This window comes from Neophocaena asiaeorientalis, unplaced genomic scaffold, assembly GCF_003031525.2.
Source record: "Neophocaena asiaeorientalis asiaeorientalis breed wild unplaced genomic scaffold, Neophocaena_asiaeorientalis_V1.1 scaffold169, whole genome shotgun sequence".
Lineage (NCBI taxonomy): Eukaryota > Metazoa > Chordata > Mammalia > Artiodactyla > Phocoenidae > Neophocaena > Neophocaena asiaeorientalis.
The window spans coordinates 1,814,613-1,830,433 of record NW_020172187.1 but is presented as its reverse complement, the minus strand read 5'-3'; positions in this window follow the sequence as shown (position 1 = coordinate 1,830,433).

The following is a 15,821-nucleotide window of genomic DNA, read 5'->3' as shown; positions in this document are numbered from 1 at the left end:
ACTTCATTGTTTTCTAGCTTGCTTACCTTCTTTTAGGAAGTCTGATGTGATTCTTTTCTTTTTTAAACCTCTGAATACAATATGTCATTTTCCCCCATCTGGGTGCCTCCAAAATACTTTTTTTATAGAATTACAAAACTTTTTATTTTGATTATATACATTAAAGAAATGTATAACATCAGAGGCTTTCTGTATGTACTGCTTTTGTTTTGAGCAATTTGCACAACCATCAGTGTCTTCTCTGAATACAGTTAAGTCCCCTACATACGAACCTCCGAGTTGCAAACTTTCAAAGATGCGAATATGCATTCACACGTCCAATCACATAAGTCAGTTCATGTGTCTGGCATACATTATCACGTACACGCATCCTCCATAAATGGTTGTGCTTTTGTGAACTTTACTGTACAGTACTGTATAGAATACAGTAGTACATTATCTTTATTTCAAGCCCAGGAGGTCCAGAATCAAGCATAAAAGCAGTGGTGATGTAGCTGGTACATACGACTGTAGTTTTCAAGGTACTGTACTATAAGATTAAAAATGTTGTCTTCATTTTTTGTGTTTGCTTTTTATGTATTGTTTGTGTGAAAAGTGTTATAAACCTATCACAGTCCAGTACTACATAGCTGGTCATGTTAGTGGAGTACCTAGGCAAACTTTGTGACTTATGAACAAATTAGACTTACAACAACAAACGTGCTCTTGGAATGGAACTCATTTGTATGTAGGGGACTTACTGTAGATCTGCCCTATATGTGAACAAATTAAACAGAACAGCTTAAACTCCCTGTGCCAGACAATTTTCTACATCAAAAGTATTTATTCAACCTATTTACCTATTCTGACTCACTTACCTCTGTTTCTTCAGGACCGCTTGGCTTATGGTCTTGATTTTGCTTCATATTACTTATGCCCTGACTTGGTAAGCACATTCTTTCTCTTCCAGTTTGACCTGACATTCCACCTCAGGAATAAAGTTATTGATATTCACCCTCCATGGACCCTGAGCAGGGCCGCAGATTAAAGGCAGAAGAGCTCTTCTGATTCCTCCACTTTGACCCACAAAACTGAACAAATTACTCCACCATATGGATTCCCTCTTTGGGAAGACAGATTGGACCAATTATTTAAATCCCTATATGAAGATTCACTTCAAGGATTCATCAGTTCAACCTGTATATGAGATTCAACATTTAAAATCCACTAAAAAAGGAAATATTTACCACTCTCCTAAATATGAAACAAATTTAGTTTATACACTAAGATGTTTTAAAGAGACTAGCAGTAAAAACAGATTCTTTAGAGCATTTTTCTCAATTTGAGGTCAGACAACTTCCACTACCTTCCCCTAGTTTACTTGGTGCAATGCAGATTCTTGGAAACACTGCTGACTTCTAATCCTAACATCTCTAAGGGTGGATTCCTGTCATCTGCATGATGAAAAGCTTTCCATATAATTATTGGGCACACTAAAATTTGAAGTTCAATGTTAGGTATTTATACATATTCTTAAAATTTTAAGCATAATATTAATTCTTTTATGGTGTTTGGGATCATTATTTGATAGTTTAAAATTTGGGTACATCATGAAGATATATGAAAAAAATGGTTTTTGACAAAAACAAATGTCTTTTTACCTAAATGTGTTATTGAAATTAGCACGGTTTGTAGAGATAATGACCAATATATCAACAAAATAATATTATTGGCCAGAATAGATGATTGAACCCATAAATATGTCATAGCAAAAGCTCAATAATGAGTTGGAAACAGCAACTTGCCAACGTAGCATTTGCTTCAGCAATTCAAAAGGAGTCAAGCACTATTTCTATTGCTTTAGGAGGTATAATAAAAGACACTTTTAGAATGTCTCCAGCTCAGTAGGGGGCAAGAAAACAATGAAATGCTCTTACAATTGATACAGGACAACAACATCTTGGGAGTGTATTAAAGGTTTCCAAATAAATGTAACCCTGACTTAAAAAATATTCTAAGGCATAGACTAGAGGAATCTATCCTACTTATTTACAAAATAAATAGTTTCATGTGATATGTAACTATTTGCAAACAATTAAAAGTATCCTATGAAAATTAAGTCAGAAAGCATTAAAAACCTGCATAATTTAATAAATAGTGATTAATAACAGCAATGATCTCTGCTATAATGCAAACTGTAATATAGCCCAATAAGAGTTCCTCATGTGTAGAAAATAACTATATAATATTATGTAAAATAAACTAAATGACAGTTGTATAAATGTAATGTCATAGTCTAAAGGATGAAGAAATCAAATCATACAGAGGGAAAATTTTAAGACACTATGTTTTATACATTTTGTAGGTGCCTTAGTAACTGCCCTCATAACAAATTATGATGAAATTAGGACAGAGATATGGTTAGATATCAGAGTAAAAACCAAAAGATTGAATTTGGACTGATTATCATTATTATTATTTTATTTTACCTCAGTGGTAATAAGAAAAATTTTCCCACACTTGGCAATCAAAAGAGAGTACAAAATGTCCTTTCAATGACATACTGAGGCAATGCTTAAGGAGCATCTGAGGGACCATTTAATGATTTGGAAGTAGGTATGAGTATTCCATGTTGCAATTTATTATTTGGTGAGAATCCAGGTGGTATGAAGTTAAAGGTTAACTTGTAGACTGCAGTCCAATAGACAAGATAACCACAAAGGTTACACTTGTATCATCCCATAGGGGAAGAGTTAGTTTTGTATGTCACCTAGCTTCATATTCTTTGCTCTTTTCATTTGTAAATGACTTTGTGAAGCACTGTTTCAGGGTCAACAAGTCTTTCTTGTAGATGGTCAGAAAATAAATATTTTCTGTTTTGAAGTTCGTGTCTCTGCCTCAACTATTCTATCATTATAGCTGTTGTAGGCAGACGTAAGCAATACATAATCAAAGAATGTAGCTGCACTTCAATGAACTTTATTTAAAGAAACTGGCTGGATTAGGCTTATGGGGCATAGTTTGCTAACCTTTGTATTGTATAAACTCTTTTCCTGAAGTCCTTTTGGTGTTCCATGTTATTGGTTTGTTGATTCTGACACATGTTCATTCTATATTTATATGCTATATTTTGAACTTTGAAAAGTAATATATAGACAGTAGCATATAGGAAAATAATGAGGCAGAAGGTAACCAAAAGAAAGTTAAATTTCCTTTCTATATTAATCAAGGCAATCTGACTATAGTATCACATTCCTGCACAAAGAATAAATTTGGGACATTTCAAGAAGGACCATTCTTTCCAAATAACAAAGGTAATATTGGTGTGACAATGCTAGAAATAAATTATTGTGATACAGCTTATTGATGCATTTTTTTACATTTTATATTTGTGTAACATTTGAAATAATTTAATGCTTGACAATTTATTCAAAATAATTTAGTTTAAATATTATTTTAAAAACCTAGTCGATTTTGGATACTGTAAAATGTATCCACATCTCTTTTTTTACCAATGTAATAGAAAGCCATTGCCCATCTCCTAGAAAGGAAGCATAGTAAGTTTCTCATTCAAGTTCCAATATTTAAAAAATTTTGATTAAGGTTATTAAGACTAAGTGAAAAGTTAATCTACAAGAAAATGTATTTTGATGGATGGTTACAGAACCCAGAGATAGCTGACTAGTAAACGGGAATTGAGAGAAACACTGGGATAAAAGGAGTAACATGTTATAAATAGAAAGCAAATATCTGACTTTCATCTAGTGCATGAGAAAAGGGTGCCACAAGGGAAACACTGCAGGTGCAGTAGCTAGGGGCCAACAGCTCATTACAGCTTCTGCTTAGAAAAGTTAAGAGTTGGTGGTGTGAAAGGAAACACATAAGGTGTAAACTCAGGGTCACTAGCAACCGGGGTTTGAACAGGTTTATTCAACTCAAGAGACTCAGAGTAATCATCTATACAATTTTGCATTTAATATCTACCCCAGGAAAAATAAGTGAGATAATTTATATATGGAAAATCTTTATAGGTCTCAAATACATTGTCTTAGCTTTATGTAAAATGTTAGTTTAAATCAGAAGACTTGTAGTGAAATTTGGAGTAAAGAATTTATTGACCCAATACTTTTTGAGATTGCAAAACTCTGGATTACTATGAAAGAAAATGAGAAGGTATTTGAATGTTACTCACCTTAAAATTTAAATTAAAATCATGTTTATTCTATATTTTTTCACTGTGAAATTATATTACAGTGTATATCTGTTTACTAAAGAGAGCATTAAATTAGTTTTGAGAGTTATCACCTCAAGACTGTTTAGTTTGACATTATGTAAGTGTTACAATTTCCATGGTAGAAGAATGTGTATATCCTCTTAAGGTGACAAACTATGTTTGTCAAAAGACTATGACAAAATGCTGCTGAATATGAATGCAATAGTCTTGTTATATCTAACCCTGCAGAAGTTTAAAAACACAAACTATAGATTTTCTTGATTTTAGAATAACAAGTGAGAAGCTTTTCATTGACTAGGTTTACAAAAATAAAAGTAATTAAAGTATATAAAAATGATTAATTGTAAAGGAATACTAACTTCTTTTCTTTGACATACATACACAAGGTTTGACATGGAAATATGTGCACTGCTTTTTACCTCTCTTTTTAAAGTCTTCCACTTCCCTGATTTCATGATCTCATTCAAGAATTGAAGCACATTTTATCCTATATACTTAAAGGAAAATAATGGGAACACTAAGAGATAATAAATGCTTCTCTATTCCACAAAGCATAAATGAAACAAAACAAACAAAAAACTATTGTTAAATTTCATCTTTCAATTTCATATCTAAAATGATATTTTTGTTAAGATTCAAACCAGAACATAACAAACCATAAATCCTCCCCAATAGATAAGAAGTCTAGCTTTTCTCTAGAATTTTTATCACCTAAGTAATTTCCGTGAAATTTTTGAACACTGTGGTAGGCGGAATAATGCCCCCCAGCGATGTCTGGTTCTAATCCTTGGAACCTGAAAGTATATAAACTTACATGGAAAAGGTCTGCAAATGTGGCTGGGGTTAAAGACCTTGAGATGGGAAAATTGTCCAGGATTACCCAAATGGTCTGAGGTCAGAGGAAGATGCAATATTTCTGGCTTTGAAGATGAAGGAAGAGGGACATATTTCCAAGAAATGTGGTAGCCTCTAGAAGTTCAGAAAGGCATGGACACTGATTTCCCCTAAGGCTGGGGTGATTTGTTATGACATCAATAGAAAACTAATACAGGCACCTACAGGCACTAGGAATCCATCTTCACAGTTGCTTATTGCTTGGCCTTTGCATACACTCTTCATGTTGTTGGCTGACTCCACCAGTCGCTGAGCAGAGCTTCTTAACATTTATCTCCAGGCCATTAGCTTTCTCTGTGCCTATTTATTTTGTGTATGAATCTAGTTGTTTCCCTTAATTTCCTTGTCTTATTAAGGGCACACTGTATGTTTAAAAAGTTGCAGACTTCTCTGAGAGAATGAAAGATACACAGGGCCTTGCCTCTCTAATGCTGAAACAGCATTGGTGACATGGCATAAGGGATGTGGTTTAGAGATTACACCTTGCACAACAGAGGAGTTATAAAGAAGTTTATAGATGGTTGTTGCTTCTGAAATTGCTGTAAGCCAGAAGAGCTACTACTGACCAGGATTCTTGGCCTCCTTAATCAATAGAAATTGATAAGAGACCAGATGAGAAGTTCAGGGAAGGCTTTATTGGGGCCCCTGCTTACTGGTTCCCAGACGAGGGAGCAAACTGCTTCCTTATATGGAGTGAGGGTAGTGGTGGGTCCAGGGGTCAGGCTGGAGCAGTGGCTTAGGTGGTCTGCCCAGCCCTTTGGTGGTGTTGAGTGCAGGGGGCATGCCCAATACCCTCCTTTTGCTCCTGACACTGTGTTTTTGCTCCCAGCTCTTCCAGAAGTGGTAGTTGGGCTTTTTGGTCTTCTTGTGTCTTGTCATCCATAATTTGTCCCAGGTGTGCATGTACACAGTTATTTTCAGTCCCTTATAGTTCCTTTGTATTCTGTTGCTTGAGGAGATATTTGTCCAGGTGCAAGCACTGCAGCAAAGTGTCCCAGGTCCCAGGTCCCAGCCTGTCTCAGAGTTGCAGTTGGGAAGAAAAGCTGGACATGACCCAGGGAGAGCAGGGACACACTGGAACTTGCAAGGACGAGCTGGAACCCACATTTGTTTCTTACTGCCTCCAATGTTGATGGGAACTGGTGACCTGCACAAAAGGCTGCTGACCTTGGTGAAGTGGCTGAACGTGCACATAACTTAGGACTCAGAGAAGGTGAAAGAAGTGAGCAGCTGTCACTGGGTACAGCTGTGCACCCTGCCATAACCACACCAACCAGGCAGGCTGGCACATCAGAGACAGCGTTTGTGAACTTCACTGGCATCCTGTGCCCACAGGTCACATCCTCTGACTTTCACAGAATAAGGGCTGCCCACTGCTTTTGCCTTCCAAACCTCATACAAATTTTTCTTGTGGTCCGTAGTTCTAAACCAGAACCATTAAGTCAAGGGAATTCGAGAGAATGTGGTGCTATTAAGTCGATAGACTCTAATACACCAAAAGTTTCATGCAGCTCAGGAGTTCCTATTAAGTTCTCCTATATGAACTCATTCTCCAACAGAAGTCTCCAGGCCCTTTTATCGTTTCCATAGCATCCACCTTCCAGAAGGAAAAAGTCCTTCTGTCCTCCATTCTGAGGTCTGGCAGGAACAATAGTAGATAATGGCAGTGCTGACAGTCAAGAGGCAAGAAGAAATATATTTCAAATACATGTATGGAAATTCTTATATCCAATCACAGGATGTGGTCTGAATGCCACATCTCAAATAAACTGGCCATAAAATCTGAGAGTGAATTGCTAGATGGTTGAAATTTTCAAAATTAAGTTAAATTTATGCTGGGAGAACCAGCAGTCTAATCCAAAACCAGTTTGGGGAGGAACATGTCTCTAACCTATTAACATTAAAAGTTGTATATAAACACAGTTTACTATACTAAAAAACAATGATCTATAGTTTTCAACTCTCAGGTTAAGATGCCTATGCACTTTTTTTTCCCAAATTGCTTTGCTTTTGTGTTTCTAAAGTATAACTTTATCAAAACAAAGTCAGTTCCAAAACTAATCTAGTTCCTTCTTTCATAAAGAACACCATTCACAAAAGAATCAACAAATTCTTCACTGGGCACACTGTTAGAGAAAAGAAAAATATTACAGGGTTTTTCGTGAGCTCATAAGATACCTAGAAATGGTACTGGGAACTGAAAATTAAAGATAAAATGTGTATAACTAATTTCTTCATTCTGCAACTTGGGCAAAATGAAAATATTTTTTTCTTACTTTTTTTTTCTTTTTTACCAACATCTTTCTGAGTATTTTTATTTGCCTACTGGATATCTAAACCTTTGATGTGCACTTCATGGTAATAGGTGAGGAGTAAAATTACTGAAGACAGGAAGGCTAAATTACATTTTAAAAAGCATAGGGCTCTTAATGGACACAAAATGAGTTAAAAAATAAGGAAAACTAAGTTAGATTGAGAGAAAAATCCAGCAAAGTTTAGACTTTAATCAAGAAAAGAGAGATTGGTATCAATACTCTTGCTATGTGAGAAATTAGAGAAAAACAGAAAATACTGTTTTTAGAAAGTTTGCTGTGTGTTGTGCTGTATTATCTCATTCTTCCTTGTCTTCAAGAGACTTCATCAAAGACGTAAATTTCAGGATTGATTTTATTTATGTATGTATGTGTTATTTATTTATTTATTTATTTAATGTTGCACCAGCTTCTGGTGTACAGCAAAGTGGTTCCCATATATATATATTATAATTTTACATAATACTTTTCATTATAGATTATCACGAGGTATTGAATACAGTTCCCTGTGCTATAAGCAGGATTTTTTGCCCCTCTATACCATATAGAGTAGCCTGCATCTGCTAATTTCAAACTCCTAATTTATCCACCCCTCACCTGCTTTCCCTTTTGGTAACCATAGGTTTGTTTTCTAAGTCTGTGACTCTGTTTCTGTTTCATAAATAAGTTCATTTATGTCATATTTTAGATTCCACATATAAGTGCTATCATGATATTTGGCTTTCTCTGTCTGACTTATTTCACTTAGTATGATAATCTCTAGATCCACCATTGTATTTATTTTTACATTTGATTCAGACTCTAACCTCATTCTGAAATTAAACATAAGGCAGTCCAATTTTAGGGAGATAACATCTATTTATTGCTTGATTTTCTATGTGTTTACTGAGTAGCTTTGTTTTGGAGATAAGTAAGCATTGCTTCCTCTTCAAAATAAAATGAAGAAAACACATATACCCACACACACACACACACCACAGGTAGGCAGAATGATCATTACAACATAAATGGATCAAGTGCCTCCAAGAAGATACTACATCAGTTAAGAAGTAACAATCTTTTAAATTATATTTTGCTTTTAAAAATCTAACTGGAGTATTAAAATACTTATAAGTAGAAAGAAATATAGGTATGTATACTTTGAAGTGAATAAGTTTGGATCACACCATTTAAAAATGGCATGTGGCTAGCAGCATTTGGCATACTCTCTCCTGATTTGCCTTTAAGATACCTATAAGAATTTGCACAAAGGTACATGTAGTGTATGTGTGTGTGTGTGTGTGTGTGTGTGTGTGTGTGTGTGTAGAAAGAAATGTGTTTGATGTGTAGATACAACTTTCCAGATATAGATAAATATTGACAGGCCCTGCATGGGTTCCCTTTAGAAAAGTCTATTGTATTTAGTACACATATTTATGTCTCATTTTCTCTGGGTGGAAAAGAGAAGTCTTTGAAATTAAATATGACTTAATTTACATATCTTTTCAGTCATGTAATTGGCAATGTGATCTTCAGAAACATAATAAATCTCTCAGTGTTTTACCAGAAAATAATAACCAAACCACAAGCAACATTCCCTCTCCTCTAAATCCTCAACAACTGAACATGTGCTATTATTGTATATGCCATTCAGAAAAAAGAAAAAAAAATTGCTCTCAATTATAATTTTTAATATGCACCCTTAATTGAACATTAATAGAATAACACAAATATAGCTCTTGGTCAAATAAAAGCACTCAAAAATTTTATCTCTGATATTTGCAATACAATATTACAGAAAAAAGGAAAGCAAGAACTAAAAGAATCAATATTTTACCTTCCTTCCTTATTCTGACCTGAGTTCATAAGTGTTTCCATAGCTGTCATGATAATGAGTCATTTTAGTCTAAAGATTATACTTAATATATCATAAGAATTTTTCTCATTCTTCAGGCTTCAGAATAGTTTTTAAAACTATTTATTGGATTAGAGTAAAAATAAATTTTATCATATATCTTTGTGTTCCAAATTTGAGTTATTATAAATCATACTGCCATGAGTGGATTTGCTTATTTAGATTTTCTGCTTATTATTTTATTTCATAAGAGGAAATATTGACACAGTGAAATTAAGGGACAAGGTAGAAAGGCACTCTTTAGCTCTTGAAATAAATTGTCACAAGTTGTTATAAAAAAAATGCAACTATTTGTGAGCCTATAATTAGTTGAAAATTTAAAACATATATATATGCAAATTTATAATTGCTTTCCAAAATCATTGGATCAATTTAACACTTCCTCTAAAAGCTTAGAGTGCACCATTTTGCCACAATATTGAAATAATTATGTGATATTTTTAAACTGTGTTACCCTTGTAATGAAGCAGTTTAATTTTTGTTAATTTGATAACTAGCCATTAGTCTCTTCTTCCATGCTCACTAAAAATTATAGATCCCTTAATTTGGATTTCTTAAAAAATAACAGCTATTCACACCTGTTGTTTAAAAGCCTAGCCTTATTTTGTCGAACTTTGAAAGTGCTCTTTACGATTGAGTTTTATAAAATTTTTTTCTATATATTCATGTTAAAAATTGCCTGTGATGATGAATTATGCTGCATTTCACTTGCCATTTATATTTTTTAGAGTACATTCTCATTGCATCAATTTCCATCTTACCATCATAAGAAGACAATTCATTATTACTTCTAATTTTATTTGAATACTTCAAAGTCAGTGGCATCTCAAGTCAAGGAGGTTACTATGACACAGTGTAGGCAAGACAAAAAATGAAGATTTATAATTGATTGAGATAAAGCTACATATATGATTTAAAAATTTGCAGACTTATAAAGTACACACTGGAAGTAGCTAAATGTGCTGGATCCTGATTACATAAGTCAAATTTGATAACTTAAGCTTTGCAGTCACAAAACAAGTAGATGAAGACAAGTCACAAACAGGTGGATAAGGAGTCTAGATAATAAGAAGAGAAATGGATACATTTTCTTTGTAAATTTACATAAATCCATTCATAAAATCAATGTATATTTAGCATTATTGAGAAGATTTGTAGATACACTATTAGGAAATAATATTACTAAAATAATATTATTATATAGAATATGTTGCATAGGGTTTCTTTTTTTAACTGCATAGTGAAACATACCTACAGAAAAATACATATATGGAAGAATAGAACTTGGATATTTCTACATACTTTGTGCCATCATAGTGATTTTTGGTTTTTACTAAGCTCAGAGCTAACATTTTGCTTGAACGTAGGCAGAAGTTTCCGATGCCAAGAGACCTGGAGTCAAATGATTTTATTTTGTTTTGAGTCGTTTTATATTTGTTAGTTACTCTGCACAATTATTTTCTACCAAAATATCATTTGATAACACTCCACTGATTTCAGGCTACTGTTTCTGAGATTTCTCTTCTCCTTCCTCCTCATTCTCTTTTTTCTACATATTTAATAAGATCTGAATCCTTCACACTTTTAGGGGAGAACACAAACTGATGGTGAAGTACAAAATAGAATGAGGCACGTCGGGAGGTTTGATACATTCCAAGGACGGATTTGGCCTCTATTTGCCTTAACAGGTATATTGACCATAGTACATATGTATTAGTAGAAGTGGGCAGAAAGAGCCTCCTTGTGTGTCAGCTCTGGTGAAGACTACAGGTGATGTTTTTATACTTACGAGCACCACTGAACATTATTAATACAGTTCAGCAGTGTACACTCAAAAGAAGACTAAAAGAGCAAAACAGAGACGTGCTATTTTTTAAAACCCTTTACATGGCATCTGTATATTATTGGGGGAGTTTTTCCCACTATAAATTTTAACTCAATTCAAACCAGAGTGGAGATTTTAGAACTGTCTGTGTACATGTTTTTATAATTCAAAAGATGATATTTGGCAACTTCGCTATTCAAATTTCTCATAAAGTGTGATTGAAATGACTATAGTTTGGTATATTTGTGCATGTTTTTCTACTTATGACTTTTAGATTGCTATGTACACTTTGCTGAGATGCAGATGAAAATGTACATAATACTCATGGCTGAAATCATTGTAATTAACCTAAGTTTTACAGATAAACCTAAGTTTTCTTTTACTCAATCATGTATGCTTACTGTTACACAGATATACTATAAATTCATCAGACAAGGAGAGAGACAAATACTCCATCAGGGACTACTGAACAATTCAAAAATTTTTTTAAATGTAAAATGAACATTACAAGTCAATATATGTGAAAATTAAGCATATTACTTCCTTTCCTAAACTTTCCAAGGGATTGAGAGAAACAAATATTATTTCAAGAAAAAAATATTCAACAAATATTATCTCTCAATATTGAGAGAAACAAATATTATATGTGAAATAATCCTTTATTCCTCATCTAGACTTTGAAAATATAAACTCAATAGGAGGCACATTAAGGTTTTTATAAACATGTTCAAACAAAATTTCAAGTACAATAAAGAATGCATAAGGTTTTTACTAATATCTACTTGATTAAGTCTTGTAAATAACAATAAATATGGAGGAGGCTTCTGTTACCATAAGTAATTTGTTCACTGATATTACCTGCCAAGAATATGATGATTGAATTCAAAGTTCTTAATTTTAAATGCTCTTAAGTATAAATACTTCTTTTGTACTTAGATCAAGTATTTTATTTAAAAAGCTATTCATGTGTTTTATTCTTTGCTCTTTCTATTAATTGGTTTGATACGATTTTTAGGTGTAGAAATCTAATCCTCCATAGCAAGAAGTATCACAGTGTTGTAAATAATGCATATTTGCAATTTCTCTTTTGCCAGTAAATAGAGTGTAAATAGACTAAGGATAAAATGGACTCACATATTGCATGCTTGGATCTGGATTATTTTGAGGCATCAATGTGTGTTTGTTGAAAATGAATATGGTCTATGTTGTCAAAACCAAAGATGACTCTAGTCATACAATTTCTGTTGTAGACTTGTGTTTGCTTTCAACAGGATGTACTCATTTGTTTGGGTTTTCTTTTCCAAAATGATCAAGCTTGGATAAAATCAGAGACATGTTCTTTCTGTAACAGAAATAATCTCTCTGAATATTGCTTATTACAACTAGAAACACAAAGGTGTTCATACATGACAGACATGTCAGGAAAGCTGTTTCCAAATTTTAGTTTTGGTGGAGAGTTATGAAATTTAATCTCTCTACTCCTGTAATATGAAATCCATCTTTTGATCTCACAATAGCTACACAGAGATTGAACATATTCATGCCAGACCTGATACTTTCACCTCTCTTCTTATGAATGCATTATTCATGCTTAAGGTCTCAGTGTTAATGTCTGTACTTTAAAACACCCCATCCTTTTCATTTTTAGTGTTTTAAAAACATGTTTCCAATCACTAGTATTTAATTATTAGTATTATTTACTATCTCTAGCTCCCTTAGTTTATTATCTATCTGAAGGAAATAACTGTATCTCTTGGTTTGCCTGATATTCTGTGTACCTGCTGATGAGTAAGAATTTGTTGAATGGATGGATAAAAGTAGATTTGAGAACACACCTACTCTGGTAAGTTCTAGGAATCAAAGATACTACTATTATAACTCAAGATTTATGTTGAAATAATGATTCCTACAGTGTGCCTGACTGAATTTAGTGTCCTTTAAACCTTTTCCAAAATACAAATTATTTCCAACCTTAGGTACAAACAGACACACACACACAGCATTGACAGTGCTCTTATTCCAACTCTGATAACTGGTACTGCTAGGAAGTTGACTAGTTAAAAGAATACTAAAAATAAAACAATGAATGGCAAATTGTAATGCTATGAATAATGTAATCTACAAAGCTTGCCTCAAAACATCTAGAGAATGCATAATATCTTTGAGAACAAAAGGCTAAAAAATAACATTTAAAAGAAACAAAACAATTGAATACAGACTCAAAATGCAAGTTCTCAGACTTTCAAAGTTACAAATGTAGAAGCTGCTTCATCTTCAAAGGAAAACTAAAATCCTAAGGAAGCTTATTTGATAGGAAATGGGCATGACACCTATCTTATTCATTGTTTATATGAGTTTTCCTCTTTGCCAACATCAATGAAAGATGACAAGGAAGCTGAGTCTCATCAAAGAATTTTAAGTTTTGTTCAGGTGAATATCACAAGACCTGTCCTTTTGTCTTCTTCTTTCAATCCTATGCCCCTCCCATCCAAGCTGCTTCTGGTTCCCCCAGGGACAAGGTGGAGGAGAGAGATAAAAGAAAAAAAACAAGATCTCATTTGACAGATGATGCTGTAGCCTGGAGTGGTTCTCACTGTGTAACACACACAAATGCTGCCTCTTTCGCTTACAGGGTGATTATGAGAGCATCAGAGACTTTCCAGGTGGGGCAAATGAATAATTACATGATTCTCTGAAGTGGACAAACTATTGTGACTTCTCTCAAGTCCTCCTTCAGTGATACAAATCCCCAAAACCTTCTCTTCTGGGCTTGCTTCAGCACCTCAGGCATCCCTTTTGCTAGGTCCTTTTAAGATGGCTCAGCCTGGCTTCCATCTCTGGTTTTCACTGAGGTCAGTGTAAAACTGTTGAAATTCTGGAAGAAAGGTACAGCCTTCCTGACTTCTGTTTTAACCTGGTATCCCGGTCAGTTCCAACCAGCTTCCCATCTTTAGCTTTTCCTATTGAGAACCACTCACTAGGAGCTTCCCAACTCCAGAAGGCAAAGATGACTCAAATCTCTCTCAACTCCGCAAGCAGGTAGCAGCTTATGATGATCTACACGGTTCCCAGCTCCAGCAGCATCCAAGCAGAGCCAAGAAGCCAGTCCTTTGGACAAACAAACCCAATCTTTCTGAGTTATTCTCTTGAAGCCTTCCCTCATTTGTCTTAAGGTGGAAGAGAAACATCACTACCCTTCTACCATAGAGAAAGGAAAGTTATGCTAACATTCTTTATCAGGGAATTGACAGGGCTGGTGAATCTTTGAAACCCTCCTTACTTCTGAACCTATTACGCTATTTTTTTCATATAACCAGAAAGTGGGTAATGGGTTAAGAATTAGAGAACTATCCTCTGGACCCTATGGATCACTAACAGTTCTCACAAAAATGAATGGGCCTTCATCAATTCACTGTCTTCAGCTTTGGGACCTCAGAAATCCATCTGCAATAACAGAAATCCCATATGTCATCTTGTTTCAATTAAATGATATGGAAACATTCATAATAAATAGGTACAATCTTCAAACCCACCCCTCTGCCCTCCAATTTTAGTTGCTACAGAAACGATTTTTAAATGTTTTCATTTTACTTTTGAATTCCTCTGTAGCTTAAATAAACTTTTATATTTTTCTTAATCAAATTAACATCTATTGCCCCTCACTATGAAAAAAGCTAAGACCTTTAAACACATCCCATGTCATCTCTATACCTACTTCATTTTTCAAATTGTTTGTTCTTTCTATATTAGTTTTTAGTTGGTTATCTTTATTTTTGTTCCATTAAATTTAAGCAGTATTTCTTGATTCTCTGATATAAAAGATATAGATATTCATGCTTTTTTTCTATTTACTTTACGTTTTCCCTACTAATTTCTATCTTGAGAACTATGGTTTTATTTTAAATCATAAAAGTACTTTTATATTACATTTTTCTTTGAAATGATAAATAAATTATTTTATTTTCTACATGTGTAAAGACAAAGAATACTTATCTTATTATGGCTACAATATCACTGGCTATGGAAAAATCCAAAACATATGCTGAAACTAATTTTCTTTTCTGCAGGTCCAAAGCCAGATTCTCTGTAGCACTTGAACAAGAAATTTTCTAGTGTCAGGCTCAAATGGATTCTCATGTTCCACACTCTGTGGTGGAGGCATTTACAGTCCAGGTAGGGTCCCTTTACTCCCCAGATCGTTTACAGTCAGGGATGTGGAACCAGAGCTTACCAATAAATGGAAGTGTTTAGTGTCTTCTATGGGCCAGCATTGTTGTCTGACCCTCTACCACATTGTTCTCTTGTTTGAGTGACCTGAACCCCGTGTGTTCCAGAGGACGTAATAATGAGATGTCAGCAACCTGTATCCCTAAGTCACCATGTGGAAGGCAGCCACCCTCTGGACCCAGAGCCTAGGCAGACCTTGACTGATGATGTACAAACCTCTGAGATGTTAGGTGTGTGTGGACTGCCACAGAATTGAGCCCAACCTGAATAATTAGGCACTACAACATTTGTTCAAAACCACACAACATTTTAATTTGCTTTCTACTCAGATTATGGTATTCTTTCACAGCTCCTGTTTTTCGAGTTTTTCCTTTGACTTTCCTTTTTCTTGATGAACAAGCTATAAGATTTCAACATACCCTCAAAATTCATCATTGTTTCTATCTTTTTTTTTTT